This window comes from Amblyomma americanum, chromosome 4 (genome assembly GCF_052857255.1).
Source record: "Amblyomma americanum isolate KBUSLIRL-KWMA chromosome 4, ASM5285725v1, whole genome shotgun sequence".
Taxonomy (NCBI): Eukaryota; Metazoa; Arthropoda; class Arachnida; order Ixodida; family Ixodidae; genus Amblyomma; species Amblyomma americanum.
Window position 1 is genome coordinate 62,420,406 of NC_135500.1, and position 14,912 is coordinate 62,435,317.

At 44.9% G+C, this 14,912-nt stretch overlaps 1 pseudogene; it reads left to right on the plus strand.

Annotated features, from left to right (window-relative positions):
• Positions 1 to 1,465: 1,465 nt before the first annotated feature.
• LOC144129522 (uncharacterized) lies at positions 1,466 to 14,508 on the plus strand (annotated as a pseudogene).
• The last annotated feature ends 404 nt before the right edge of the window (positions 14,509 to 14,912 follow it).

A 14,912-nucleotide genomic window follows, 5' to 3' on the forward strand; every position in this document is an offset into this window, starting at 1 on the left:
TACACGGCTCGCATAGCAGGTGCAAGCAGGGGAGCAGAGCGGTCCTCCTACGCACAAGGCCACATGCGCTGCAAGTCCTGTTCGCGGGGACAGGCACGACGAAGTGCAGTGGCTTCCAGTTTAGGTCTTGGGAGAAGCCGACAAGCGTGTACTGGAGACCTGCCGGCATCGTTTGCGGTGCCCGCTCGGTACTCTCTGTTCAGCTGAAACTGCACTTACTAGCATTGTCAAGTGCGATCTTATCGGTTCTTCTATTCGATTGCTGTCGAAGTAACACTTTGATATCTGCTGCCTTCGTTTTATTGCTATGAAGGTTGGGTACGCTAGGCGTGACGAAGTGACGGTGCTGTCCCCCCGCATGAAGAGGCGTTCGTATACTTCGATACATCTCATCCGCTAGATATATTCAGCATCATATTGTGAGCATATTTTAGTGTAGAAAAAAGAAAGTGTTTCAGGCTATTGAAGTAAAATAGAAATTGCGTTGAAGTGCTCACGCGTTTATCGTATTGAATTATCGCTGCAGCATCTTCTAGCTGTGAGAAACACGCAGCTAAAGCGACATCTGAAGATGACGCGCTTCAGCTGGCTGCAGTACAGAGTGTTAATGTAACGTGTATGATTAAATTAGCGTTTTTGGTGGTTAGAACGCGTCCAGGAATAAATTATTTATAATTATTAAATATTCTTTGGCATACAATACTTTCTCACTGTCGCATACACGCTTTTTGTTTAGCCTCATCCACAGGCGTTCTTTTTTTTTCGGTTGCTTTTAAGTACAAGGGTGACGCCGAGACAGAGGTCGTAAAGGCGACATTTGAAATGCGTTTCTGGAGAGAACCCGAAATGAATAAGGAGCAAACGACAACCCAAAATCTAACAGCCAACGAATCAATAACTGGGCTTGCCTGCGTCTTTGCAAAACGTTAAAATACAAATAAAAGAAAGATAGAGTAGAATCTCGATGACACGTATATGATTGATCTGAATTTAGGGATAATACAAATTTCAAAAGTGTCTCGGACGGTCTACATTGTACAAAATGCGTTACGATTTGGGGTTACACGAAAAAATTTGCAATCCGGCCCGGATGATACGAACGCGCGACCAGCCACCCGTGCACGCTCCCACCGCTGGCCTTCTCTACCCCCGCCTCCCTTTCACAAGTGTCGAAGGGCACGAGCTACAACGCGTTGCCTGTAGCAACCCGACGAGTCAAGGTGAGCCACGTGCCTGACAGGGCTACGTCACCCACCGAAAAAGTTGTCTCGCAGCTGCTGGGGGCTGGCCAGGAGGACGCTGCCACTGGCTGCGCCCGTCCATTTCCCTCGTTCTTCGCTGCCATGTGCGTTTCGCCGAGTTCAACGTGGTCTGCCCAAACGTAACAAAGACGTAAACGGTGCAAGCGTTCACTCTTGACTTGTTTCAGAAGCGCGAGGCACTTTCTTTTAAGGAGAAGCTTGATATGGTCAGGAAGGTTGATGAAAACCGAGCGAAGAAACGTGTCGACTTGGCAAAAGAGTTAAGGCTGGCACCGTCAACACTGCACCATTATTGGGCAGAGAGATGTTTTTTGAAGAACGCTCAGAACATCGGTGTCACCAACAAGCAGGCCAAGACTGCGATGTATGTTAAGCTAGAAGAGGTCCTGCTGACATGGTCTCGGGAAGTCACAGCGGCTGGCATCGACGTGGACAGCAAGGTACTGCGAGAAAAAGCTGACAAAATCGCGCTCTCTCTTGAAATCGGAGGTTTCCAAGTTTCTGAAGGGTGGCTGCACCGATTTAAAGAGAGGCACGGACTTGTGTCGTCTCTGGTGAAGAACGAGTCAGCTGTCGACTACTGGCTGAACACGCTGCCAGCTCTGATTTCGGAGTACGCGCCGCGCGACAAATTTAATGCCGACGAGGCGGGCCTCTTCTTCAATCTGCAACCGGAGAGGACATTGTGCGTGAAAGGCCAGGCATGCCAGGGCGGCCAGAAAAGCAAGGAACGAGTGGCAGTGCTTTTTTGCTGCAACGCTGACGGCTTAGAGAAGCTGCAGTTTACTGTCATCGGGAAGTCCAAGGTCCAAGCAGCAGAGGTGTTTGCAATCGGCTGGACGTTTGCCTGTTTTGTACAGAGGGAACCGAAAGGCCTGAATGATTGCAGATTCATTTCATGAGTTGCTCACAAACCGGGACCGTAAATTGGAATAACAAATCGAAGGAATTTGCTTTTGTCGACCAGTGTTCTGCCCACCCAAAGCAAATGACTTTCAACAACTTCACAGTTTTCTGCTAGCAAACACTAACAGCCGTCTGCAGCCACTAGACGCTGGAATCATTCGCAGCGTTAAGCATCACTTTAAAGGACTTTTAGTGAGGCGTCTTTTGTCGAAAATACAGCACAAAGTTGTGCATTTGAGGATAAGTCTGTTAGATGCAGTGCACTTCTTAGCCCTGTCTTGGGACAATGTGACTGCAGGCACAATCTCGAATTGTTTTGAAAAATGTGAATTCAACATGGAACCTGATCTCTCTCCGACAGGAGATAATCAAAAGCCCCGTGAGGATTTCACGATTGAAGGCTGGGACAGTCTCATAACTCAAGTTTTCGTCTCACGACTTCTTAACCGTGGATGACGATGCTGCTACATGCAGGTTAAGAACCACCGAAGAGGTAATCAATGAAGCAGACAGAGATGAACTCGAGGAGCCTGACAGTGATAGTGAAGATGCCGATGCATCAGACACACAGCCATCACTGGCAGAAAGCTTTCACACTCTTGATGTCCTGCGCCGCACCGTCGGTGCCGGCAATGTGAGCGAAGAAACTGTTGCACGGTTTTACGCGTTTCAGTCAGGGCTGGTCAGTGAAATTGAGGGCAGGAGAGTGCAGAAGTGCATCGCAGACTTCTTTTGGCGGAAGTAGTTGAGCATAGTAAATTTTTTGTGCATCCTTTATCTCTTTCCTTATGGCGCGGTTCAGGTGTCCAAAGATATGAGGCAGATATTGCGTCATTTCCTTTCCCCTAAACCAATTATTAATATTAATATTTATTATTATAAACAGTTTACGATAAGAGTCAGTGCAGAATGACTTAGTAACCTGAGCTTTGCTGATCACATTGGCTTGGTAACTCATTTTCTCGATTATCCGGAAGGCATGATAATGCGTTAGACAAGCAGAGCGGTGAGGCTAAAATTACTATGCAGAAAACTAACGGAATGTTCATCAGTCTCGGGACATGTAGCGAGGTACTGGAATTGGTAAGGAAATAGGGCGGTGACTGCCTGCCGTAAGTAAGATTACGATCTGAATCACCAAACCGAAAAAACTGGCCTCATCCTATTTGTTGTGCCGGCTCATGCATTCGAAGGCTGAAAACCTTTCCTCCATAACTTGGTCCCAGATGCCACTGAAGATAGCGGGGTCTTCTTGACGTAAGGCGCTACAACAGGGGACAGGTGGAAACGGGGCTGGGGGCTGGTAGCTAGTCTCCGCATTAGGAACGTAAACCTTGCGACTGCAGAGTTCTAGTGCAGCGTTGGATGTGGTTATTGTGGCACCTAAACCAACTTAATAGTGGATTGTTTGATTGGTCACGGCGGCCGACACACGCTGGACTCATTTCCCACCAGCACAAGACAGGCAGCTGGAGGCAGCAGGCTCCACCCGAGGCGCGCTTTCTAGCCGCCAGCAATGAAAACGATGTTTGGGAGTGCTGATTTCTTATTATGTTCATTTTAAATGAGAATTTTTAAGCGGTATCCCAATAATTTTGCCACGTCTAAACATGCAGAAATCTTCTTTGCAAAGATAACTTTACCTATTACAAAACTGATATGGGCTGATGAATATTCAAAATTTCAGCAAATAATATGCTTTTATGTTAGTTTTATTTACACTGTAACTAGGAGTGCTGAGGCGTTACAGTAGCTGTCGCGATAGTGATAATGCAATACACAGCGTAACACAAAACGACATAAACTTTTCATGCCTCGAAAGAATTTTTAACTGAAAATGGGTAAAAATGACTCTGAAAGATTGGAAATTGCAGACATGTCAAAGTACCACGACCATCTGTTGTCCTTTTTTCTATTACACGTGTGAAGTTTTGGCAGTAACTTGATAGAGACAACGGTAAAATTATAAAGACAGCAGTGCGACAGTGCCGACAACAGTTGTGCGCCTTCTGCCATGCTAAGCGCGCCTTGGATGATTGGCCAAGAAGAGTGCAGACTGCGATGGAAGAGCACTCAAATATCTATCAGTGTGTTAGAACTTCGTATTGGAATTCGTTTGCTCTTCGAGCATGGAAACAGTTAAACAGTTCGGCCGCTTCACCTACGGTGCTCACCCGCGACACACACGGCAGCCTGTTGTCTAAAAAAGAAGTTTTGAAAGAGCACCGGCTGAGCCAGCATCGGCTAAGGCTTCTAGGAAAGCACCGCTGCAACTTGTGCCCTTACTCCTCCGATTACAAGTCGAAGTTAGACTGCGCTTTGCAGTTTCGTATTTATTTTTTGTATAGGTCCGCAACCATGGTTACGAGACAGAAACGAACATCACATAAAGTATGGCGCTCTTTGGCACAGGCTTCGTTTAAATACAGCCGCAGTTCTAATCGTTTTCAAGCATTTCGCTTCTCTAAGCAGGGAGAGGAGGAAATGGTTCTCCTGTTTGTTCAAGAGGCAATTGCGCTGTTAATTCTGATTGCATGTCTTCGCATTCTACGAGGAAGCTGTCGTACTTTTTCTCTTCTTTCAAGTGGAATTTGTTATTCAAACAGCGGTTTTACTTCCGCGACAGCTCACGTCGTTACGGAAACGCATTAACCGGCACTATTGGGGAGACCTGACAAGAAAAGATTGGAGAAGTAGAGCCCGCTGCCTAAAAACGATTGAACCACCAGCGTCGCGGCACATGAAAGTAAATCGGCGAATAGTGTGCTTCCTTGTTCGCTTTCCCTGTCGCTGGGCAGTACAGTACTCGGCACCGAAATTGAGCGCGCGACATATTTTATCGGTTTCAAAGCATCAATGCATGTGTGTACCTTACTTTGTAATTTTATCTCATACATAAAGCAACAAATAAGAGGAATGCGTTTTTAAGCGCCGATCAAAGCTCCATAATGCTGCATCATGGCAGTGACCTCTGCTCCATCTGGCTGCAATACCCTTCTTTAGCAGCCATTTTAACGCTAATATATGCAGTTGAACTGTATCGTGTGATGTTTGTACGATTAAATCATTATTTCAGTCTTCCTCCTCTGAGCGGGCGATAATGTCTTGCTCAGTGCGTAACTTCTCTTCCTTCTGTTGTCTTTCTCTGCCAGAGGCCACTTCAACGTGCACGTACTGACATACGCGGGCAAGCGGCCCTTACGGTACAACGGATGCGTGAGAAGCTTCATACAGCGGCAGCACCAGATCAACCGCGAGAGGGTGCACTCAGGGAAGAATCCTTAAGGGTGCGGCGGCTGCGAGCTTCGCTTCACCCGATGTATGTATGTATGTATGTATGTATGTATGTATGTATGTATGTATGTATGTATGTATGTATGTATGTATGTATGTATGTATGTATGTATGTATGTATGTACGTACATACGTATGTACGTACGTACGTACGTATGTACGTACGTACATATGTATGTATGTATGTATGTACGTACGTACATATGTATGTATGTATGTATGTATGTACGTACGTACATATGTATGTATGTATGTACGTACGTACATATGTATGTATGTACGTACGTACGTACATATGTATGTATGTACGTACGTATGTACGTATGTACGTACGTACCTATGTACGTATGTACGTACGTACCTATGTACGTATGTACGTACGTAGTATGTACGTATGTACGTACGTAGTATGTACGTATGTACGTATGTACGTATGTACGTACGTAGTATGTACGTATGTACGTATGTATGTACGTACGTACGTATGTACGTACGTATGTATGTACGTATGTATGTACGTATGTACGTACGTATGTACGTATGTATGTATGTATGGGCATGTTCAGATAAGAACGGTAATCGAGGTCCGATGACCATTTTTTGTTTTCAATTATATTTTTATATGTGATGGGTAAATGTGTCCACACAAAGGAATGAACCTTAGTTTTCCAAGGAACTTTGTAGTTTTCTCGGAAAAAAATCGTATGTCACAAGAGGTGGAGAATGTCGTTTTTGCCACTTCTCAAAGTTGCAAGTTTGGAGCATCACTGCATGCACAATAAGTGGTTTTCGCGCATAATTATTTTTTCAGTACTTTATTACAACTTGTACTATACGAAGAAATAAAAAAACGTTTTCTTTCTTTGTCAATCTTCTGAGTAAAAAATCGCAAATTTCGCTTCCGGAGCTGTGCGGTGCCAAAAAGGCACTTTTCAGGGCAGCCTTAGGGCAAGATGCGTAAAGATCTCCCGGCTGAATCTTTTTCTCTGTATTTTTCAGCTACTTTTATTCACTTCAGGCAAGTTTTGTAGCTCTACACTTGACCTATGTTTTTCAATATGGCCTCAAAATTGGCAGAAGTTCAAAAACGTCAAAAAAGTGACAACTTTGACTTGAGTTTAAAAAAAAACATCATCATCGAATTTTATTAAAATTTGCCCTAATAATACTCAACATTTCATAATTCTAAGGCTTTAAAAAAGTATTGCATTATATTGTTTTAAAGTATGGAAATAAATACAAACCGGACTTTATGATTTCAATCCCTACGACTGCTCAGTATTCCCTCTTAGAATGCGCAATCGTCAGAAGCTGGTTTTAGTATTGGTATTTTGTAAGTAAATTTTAAACGCTACAGTTGCTGAGTTCATAAGTGTAATTTGTAAGCATTTTTTTCTATTACAATCAAAGGTCTAAAGCTCCTATTCGCTTTCGTACTGTTCTAAAAGTGGGACCTAAATTACTGTAAGCATATTCCAACACGTTATTTTGGAGTGACGTGTGTGTAGGAGTAGTTTATGCAAACAATTAATGCACCCGTCGCACTTTCAAGGTGACTTTAACTGCTACCGCCGCTCCAGGGATGAACCGCGCTTTGCAGCCGCTCCTATAGCTATATAACGCCCGGCGCGACCCTGAAATTCACAGCATCATGTGTGCCGCCGCCGCACCGAGGCTTTAGCCGCCGCTATCATCTTTTCATCGCAACGCACCGAACGCCTAGCAGTTATGCCTCAGCCTTCGACCTTCGACCGAGATAACCCTTGTGAGCGGATGTTGTTCGGATCTCGAATTTTGTGTGTCGTTTTCCAGGCCTGGTAGACCCGGTGGGGTCGTTTTCTGTACTCACGTGTTTTCTCTGCGCTGGAGCGCTCCCTCGACAAGCATACTTGGTATATCAGTCTCAGCTCGTACGCCAGACCGAAAGAACATCAGTGTCGACGGTGGGCAGCCTGTGTTAAAAATCCATTCATCTGTCCATCTCCTCTTTTTGGAAAAGCAGCTCTGGGCCCTGCATCCGTCACATGCTCTTCTGTCTCGCGATAATCTCCGGAAGCGGTGAGCTTTTGCATTCATGAAGAGATTTCCGCGGCGAACGTTTTGTGCCGACTACTCAAAAAGGCACAAACAGAGAATTGAAAAAGGACGTAATTTTCGCAGTGTAAATACACTCAATGTCGCTGCTCTCAAAAAAGTCCTACTTCCCGAAGAAGCTCTCCGAGTACGAGAAAGTGACTTCATCTGTCAGAATTGTTACCGTCGGTTCAAGGAAGACATAGATAATATGCAGGCAGAGTCAACCGAAACATTAGAAGAATTCCGCCCTGGTGAAGAAATCGTAGAAAATTTAAATTCAAGTGTCAGGCTTACCTCCGAAATCTCGCCCCTAAAGCCACCGAGCGCTCTAAAAAAACGCCTCAGACTTTCCTATGCAAAGCGAAAGCAGGAAGAGGTGGCAAGAGCTATGGTGACGAAAATACGATCGGGGATACAGGCAGCATATAATGTCCCAGAGACTTCGCGTGCGTCAGAAGAAAAGTGTGCGCAATGCAGCAGTTGGGAGGACAACCTACATGCTGCCTACAATAGGTGCACGTCCTTTCAAGAGCGTTGCCAACTGCTGACACTGCTACCACGCAACCTAACCGTGAAATATGTGCAGGAAGTTATTCCAGAGGCAACGAGGTACGTTATCCAAAAATCGAAGAAGATGGTGGATGAGGAAGGCGTATGGTCAACACAGGAGAGATATACAAGATGTAAACTACAACAGGAAGACATTACCACCGTTTTAGAATATTACACCATGGATGAACTCGATTGCTCTAGACAGACTCCGAACAAAAAGGATGTTGTGAGAATCGAGAAGGGAGGAGAGAAAGAATGGATACCTAAACGCTTCATGACGCGGTCCTTGCGAGAAGCATTCCGCCTCTACAAGCAAGCTCACCCTGCCTCCCAGGTTGGCCTCACCAAATTCATATCCTTGCGTCCTAAGTGGGTGAAATGCTCGCCACAGTGGCAAGTGTGTGTTTGTGTGTGCTGTGCAAACTTTCAGTTGTGCCTCGTGGGACTGCAGAACGCGTCCGGAAGGTCGCTTTCTCCCGAAGATATGCAGAGCCTCTGCGTATGCCAGGAACCTACTGCGTCGTGTTTCCTTAGGAATTGTGAGCACTGTCCACAAGATGGCATTTTCACTTTGGAAAATGTTGAAATGAGCAGCGAGGACGAGGTGTTGATTACTTCATGGGAATACGGTGAGCTCGTTAAAAAGACTCTGACCGCTTCATCATTTATGAGAGAATGTCTAAGAATGACCATGAAATGGATTCCCCACAACTATATTACATCTGAGCAAGCAAGAGCAATACATGAAGAAAAACAGCTGCAAGAGAGGTGCAATTGTTTTGCATTTTGATTTCGCCGAAAACTGGACAGTTGTGCTTCCAGACGCAGTACAAGCTTACCATTGGCAGAAAAAGCAGGTGACCGTGTTTACCTGCGTTGTCACGTCAAGAAAATCGACTCGGAACTATGCCGTAATTTCCGACGATATGTCTCATGATTCAGCTCATGCATGCATGGCTCTGTCAAAAATCAAAGCACACCTCGAAGACAACGCGCCAATCTACACCAAGATAACATATGTGAGCGACGGGGCTCCCGCTCACTTCAAGAATAAATATCAGTTTCATGAGCTACAACGCAGTGAATGTCGAGAGACGAAATGGATGTTTTCGGCCACTGGACACGGCAAAAATGCTTGCGACGGCGTTGGTGGGCTTGTCAAACATCGAGCATCACACCACAACTTGCGGAAGCCTGCAAGTGAGTCCATACAAACAGCCAGCGGCTTCGTAGACGCAATTAAAGGAACGCTAAAGAACATCACCATTCTGGAGCTCCCACAGAGGGAGCTTGCAGACTTTCGCGAAACGAAGAAGGAAGAATGGAAAATGGCAAAGAAAGTGCCTGGAGTTCAGACGCTCCATATGTGGAAGTACGTTCAAACAAATGAAGGCAGTGCATCCTACGTGGCCTCCACCGCTGCTTCGGAATGGAAGAGACTGTGATCTGGTTTGTGCTTCGTGCTGGACAATATACTGTGCGCATACCGACTTCAACTGCTGCCGTTAATTTCTTGTTACGATTTTCTGAATTGCAATCTGCATATAAAGCGGCATCCCATTTGTAAATTGCGTTCCTATTAAAACTCCTCCTGATTAAAAATCTCGCAGATAAATTGTTCCTCTCAGAAGACGACGTTCTGTCTCCTGACATTGCCCTGTAGAACCTTTGAACACAGAGGTAAACAGATGCAGGTACGGAAACGTCGGCTTCAGAAATACATTAATATAAATTTTTATATATAAAATTTTTTCTAGGAACCCACAAATTATCTAATATTTTTAAAAATCGATTACATACCAATGTACCTTACGATGATAAATTAGAGAATACAAAAAAAAAACGTTTGACCGCCAGCAGTCAGTTCATCAGGTGAAATAACGAATTTATTCCCATTTTGACGCATTAAGAACGCCGCTAACAAGCGAGTAGAAGCTGTACAAACATTCACGATGGTTCGCATATTGTAGTAATTGAAATGTAACCACGTTCAGTGAGTGCTAAATCAAATTTCTGACAGTTACTATTTCTAAGAAGCAGTAATAAGTAATTCTAGGTAACAAAAACATGAACTCAGTTTTGCATTTATTTTTATACTTTAAAACAAAATAATGCAACACTTTTTGGGTGTTTTAAAATTATCGAGTATTGAGTATTATTAGGGCATTTTTTAATAAAATTCGATGATGACGTTTTTTTTTAAATTCAAGTCAAAGTTGTCACTTTTTTGAAGTTTTTGAACTTCTGCCAATTTTGAGGCCATATTGAAAAATATAGGTCAAGTGTACAGCTACAAAACTTGCCTGAAGTGATTAAAAGTAGCTGAAAAATACAGAGAAAAAGATTCAGTCGGGAGATCTTTACGCATCTTGCCCTAAGGCTGCCCTGAAAAGTGCCTTTTTGGCACCGCACAGCTCCGGAAGCGAAGTTTGCGATTTTTTACTCAGAAGACTGACACAGCAAGAAAACGTTTTTTTATATTAATCGTATAGTGCAAGTTGTAATAAAGTGCTGAAAAAATACTTATGCGCGAAAACAACTTATTGTGCATGCAGTTATGCTCCAAACTTGCAACTTTGCGAAGTGGGAAAAACGACATACTCCACCTCTTGTGACATACAATTTTTTTCCGAGAAAACCATGAAGTTCCTTGCAAAACTAAGGTTCATTCCTTTGTGTGGACACATTTACCCATCACATATAAAAATTTAATTGAAAACAAAAAATGGTCATGGGACCTCGATTACCGTTATCTGAACATGCCCGTATGTATGTATGTATGGATGTATGTATGTATGTATGTATGTATGTATGTATCTATGTATGTATGTATGTATAAATGGATGGATGGATGGATGGATGGATGGATGGATGGATGGATGGATGGATGGATGGATGGATGGATGGATGGATGGATGGATGGATGGACGGATGGATGGACGGATGGACGGACGGATGGACGGACAGATGGACGGATGGACGGACGGACGGACGGACGGATACGGCTGAACCCTTTAAATCGGGTGGTGGTTCAAGCCACCTAACCATGACTTGTGAAATTTTACGAGATTGTTGCCTCAAGCGCCACTGCAATAAGAAACTCTCTACTTTTCGAAGGTCTTCGTCATTTGTGTGTCGTCGTTGCAGAAAGAGGTTTTCCATAAAGGAAAACCTCAACACACAACTAAAGACGCAGCAGTAGGACAGACCCCGCACCACATTGCATGGAGCTCCGGAACAGGTTACCGAAACACAGCCAAATGGAGAAATACGAAAGTAGAACGTGAAGCCGCCTCTAGCACTTGCACAGTACGCACTTTCATAAGGGCTTATATACCGTCCAAAATCAGTGACGCCATGTACGCGCGCTTCCTCCGCGCTTCCATTGAAAAATACGAATCCCAACGCAACGACAAAGAACGAAGATGGAGCCGTCTGAGGTCCCGAAAAAAAATGCAGTGCAGCAGTGCTTTGGTATCAAAGCCGTCATGAATGAAATAAATAAAAACACAACAAACAGCTGCGTGGAATTTTCTTCGCCGGCATAGATATTATTCTCGCAGAGTAGAAAGAATGTCGAAGCCCTGTGCCGTTTGAGGACTGTCCGCCTTTATATCTGACGCATGTTCAGCCGTGAGAAAAGGTGCGCAGACCAGGGGAACGGTGCCAGAATGCTGGACAGCACACTCTGATGGAGCGTGCATGTTTTAGAGAGAAACGCACAGTGCACTCTCCTCAATACGTGGCCAGTTCTTGCCCGCATTTCAGCCACGTGTGGCTATTTCCAGAATTGAGCAACGAAGAAACGCTTTTCACGAGCAAGCTAACGCACCCGAGCCGTTTTATTAGTATGCCTGAATTGGAAACCTTCAGCACCTCACATCCTTGTCGTTCTGCGCGTCTAATCCAAGAAATGGAAGTATGGCGTAAAGTGTTCACGCTTTGTGCAATGTTGCAGACAATGCTCAAGGACAGGACAGGTACAGGCCTCGATTTTCACTGGAGACAACAGCTCCGCACGACAAATTGTATAATGTATCCTTCGCTGAGTAGCATTGTTACTCGGAAATAGTAGATGGCGTCTGTGCACTAGACCCTAGAGCGCGCAAGGCTCCCGTAGTTCAGAGAAGACCGACTTTTGATGCAGTTCTGTTTGCTTTGAATTCATGCCGTTATGGTTTCTGTATTATTGCCTTTTTGGTGTTCACAAATTATTGCTGGATGGCGTTTTCGATTTTCGTAACTTCACTAGCCCATGTTTGGTTTCGTAATAGTATTACTCTGTTTGGAAGTGTGTGCTCTGCGGTATATTTGCGCTTTAATACTCTCTGACATTGTATGTTGTCTTACTGCCTTTTTAGGGGACTGATGTTTGTTGTCGTTGCATTCGCGCGTAAATGGAATATTTCTGCAGGCGTAATTGATCGCGTTCTAGTGGCTGCTATCGCAGACGCTCCAGTTTTTGGTCTAAATGATCCCCGGTGTTGTGTTTGATAATTCTTTAGTTCCCTATCTTAAGTGTCAGCAAAAGTGCTGAGCTGTTTAGGGACGTTGTCGTGCACAATCACCTTCAGTACTGCTTCTTGTCTCTGATATCAATATAAAATCTGTTGTTGAAGTTAGATTCTTACGGTGTTATCAAAATGGCAGCGCAAATATTGCTAATAGGTATACTTTGTCATGAAAATTTATTGCGATGCATGCCGCATACCTTTGCGTTATCGGGCCTTATTTTAATGCTGCTTATTATTTGTAGCCATGAACACTTGCCGTACAATACCGAGCAAGCGCCCCCAGTCGAGTAAGTTCCCCATCCACTGTATCCGCAAATTTCAGCTTTTAACTACCAATCAAGCGCCCTCCCTCGGTTCCGAAAGGAGCATCTTTCTGAAAGGTTTTATTTGTAGCGAGAGATGTTTATCGATCCAAGTTAATCTAAGTCAATCCAATCCAATAGTAAACAAGAACCACGTGAGCTGCCTCCGTCGCCATTTTGTTGTTTGTCGGCATGAGGTCAGTCGTGTTTCTGCCTGTGCTGTGCATTTCTGCACTGTGCAAAAGACAATCGAGGTCATCGAGTGGCACAGGTTTAATGGAAATAATGTGCATCGAACATCTCGAGTGTTCAAGCTGCACCGCAAGAGCGTACGGGAATGGGACAAGAACGGCGAAGTTCTTCTACAACAGAACATCGGAAAGTCTAAGGTACGGCGCAGGTTAGCAAAAGGAGCCCCTGTTTTTAAGCGAAGCAGTAGACGGCGCGCTTTTTGAATTTCTGGAGCGCGGAAGAAGTGCCGGACGCGCCGTCAGCAACAGACTGCTTTCGAAGAAGGTTTGCGTTTAGCGAATAACCGGCAGCTTGGTAACTTTGTGGCCTCCAGCATGTATTTGAAGAGGCGGAAGGCACGGTTTGGTGTTTCTATGCGGCAAGCAACGAATGACAGCCAGAAGAAACTCGAGGACTGCTTGGAGGAGACGAGAGCATTCCGTGCTGCTATAGGCTCTCTACGACGATGCCACGACTTGACTCTCTACCACATTGCGAATATGGACCAAACCATGGTTCGAATGGACACTCCAGCGAATCCTACGAATAACCTCTGGGGGGAAAGCACTATCCGGATTGCCAGAATTGGCTGCGCCCGGTGGACATATACAGTTTCCTTAGCAGCCTGTGGCTGTGGGCACAAGCTTCCAGCGTTCGTCATCTTGATGGAGCCAAGCGGAAAAATTCCAGCGACAGCCTTCATGAGCCTTCGTGTACCAGGTGAGAACTAGATCTGGCTTGCTACTTTTCCATCGGATAATGTGATCGATTACCAGCTCTTGCTAAATGCAGTGTGTTTTGTTTCATCTTTAGCGAATTGCCTTGGGACCGTTTCAAAATAATGGTTGGATGACGTTAGAGAAGTTTAAAGAGTGGCTGATGAAGATATGGGGCCCAAATACTGACGTCGTACGGCAGCTCCGAGTGTTGGATTAGGCGCCTATACACAAGACCCAAGCCGCAATTCATTAATGTTACACTGACATTGTGTACGTGCCAGCCGTTTGCACCAGTCTTCTTCAACCTGCTAACGTTTTGTGTAACAAGCCGTTCAAGGACAGTCTTCGGAGGGCCTGAAAGGCCTTTATGCGGAAGTGGGAGAGAGCGCCAAATGGAAACCAGCGGAAACCATCACGGCATGACGTGCTGGATTTTGTATGTGAGGTGTGGGCTGCCGTCCCAGAAGAAAACGTACCACGCTAGTTCTAGGTCTGTGGCATCACGAACGCGCTTGACGGGTGCGAGGGCGGCGAACTGCACGGTCGGCTTGCAGACATCTCTAAAGAACGCGATGAGCTGAGGGAAGAGTGTGCGTACCTCGTTTTCGGGTCAGATTCCGAGGACTCACTCAATGGGTTTGAAAGTGAATAAAAAGATACCGGTATAAAAAAAACTGCATTCGTCAATAACTTTTGCTAAAAGAGCGCAGACCAGAGTCATTATATTAGTGGCCGCCATCTTGAATATAGGTGCGGAACCGAGGAAGCCCCCCCCCCCCTCCTATTTTTGTTCAGTTATCTCTCGAGTAGCGGGGGGCACTTGGTCGGTATTTTACGGTAGTGAAGATTGTTTTGTGTTCGAGCCTGTGATCTAGCCAGTACCACGCTAAGACTCAGAATATCTCTAAATAAGAAAGGTGAGCTTAGTGTCGCAGCCATAATGAATATTTTTATTTACTTTTTTTATTGAAGCATCCAGCCCTAATCTGTTGCAGGCTGTAAGCAGATGAATGGAATGCGCTCAGCAATGAAACCTATCACACATATTATAACAGA